The following is a 1,111-nucleotide window of genomic DNA, read 5'->3' as shown; positions in this document are numbered from 1 at the left end:
TGGTTTATAGATATTTAGGTGGCAGAGCACATCGGATTCCTGTTAATTCATCGTGGCTGCAAGTGTAAGTATCCATCCTGGTTTTTAATTTTTTTTCAGTGACCCTTATGCTTTGATATGTATCCAAGTTGCTATGCACAGTTAATGCATGATGTGCATTCATGATATTTTTCCAATCTGCTTCCCCAGGGTTTTACTTTTTTCCTAGACAAGTATAAAACCAGAAAAATACAGACTCATTAAGAGGACCAAAGATAAGAATTAGACGACACTTCTCATAAGGAACAATGCAAGTCAGAAGAAAGTGGCATGCCATTTTAAAAATAGTGAAACAATAATTGTCCAATCAGAATTGTAAACTCAATGAATATCTTTTTAAAAATGAAGTTGAAATTAAAGTTTTTCATACATACTGAAGCTGAAAAAATTAATCATCAGTAGATTTACCCTACAAGAAATGATACAGAATGTCCTTCAGGCACAAGAAAAAGGACTGTAAATGGAAATATGGTCTACATAAATGAGTAAACAATAATGGAAATGGTAAATATGAAAGTAGATATAAACTATTAATTTTCACATTTAAGAATATCTTATTATTAATGATGTAAAGCAAAAATTCATAATGCATTATGGAGTTATAACTTATGTGGAATTAACTTCTTGGAAAATAATAGCACAAGGATGGGGGAATATAAGTGTATGTAAGATTCTAAACCTGCATGTGAAGTGGTACAATATTACTTTAAGGTACATTGTGATACGTTAAAGAAGCATGAACTATAAACACTAACGTATCTATCCAAAGAATTATGGCTAATAAGCCTATATGGGAGACAAATGGAATCATGAAATGCTCATTTAATTTAAAATGTTTTAAAAGAGAAAAAATAAAACAACAGATGAGAAAATAGAAAAATATTAACATGACAGCTTTAAATCCAACCATATCAGTAACCATATTAAATACAAATTGTCTTAAATTGGACTCCTTTCTCTTTTAAATAGACTTTATTTTTTAGTGTAGCTTTAGGCTCATAGCAAAATTTAGCAGAAATTACAGAGCCATCCTATATACCTCCTGCCCCCACAGAGACAGAGTCTCCCCCAC

This window comes from Physeter macrocephalus, chromosome 21 (assembly GCF_002837175.3).
Source record: "Physeter macrocephalus isolate SW-GA chromosome 21, ASM283717v5, whole genome shotgun sequence".
In the NCBI taxonomy this organism is placed as follows: Eukaryota; Metazoa; Chordata; class Mammalia; order Artiodactyla; family Physeteridae; genus Physeter; species Physeter macrocephalus.
Note: the sequence above shows the minus strand (reverse complement) of the source record.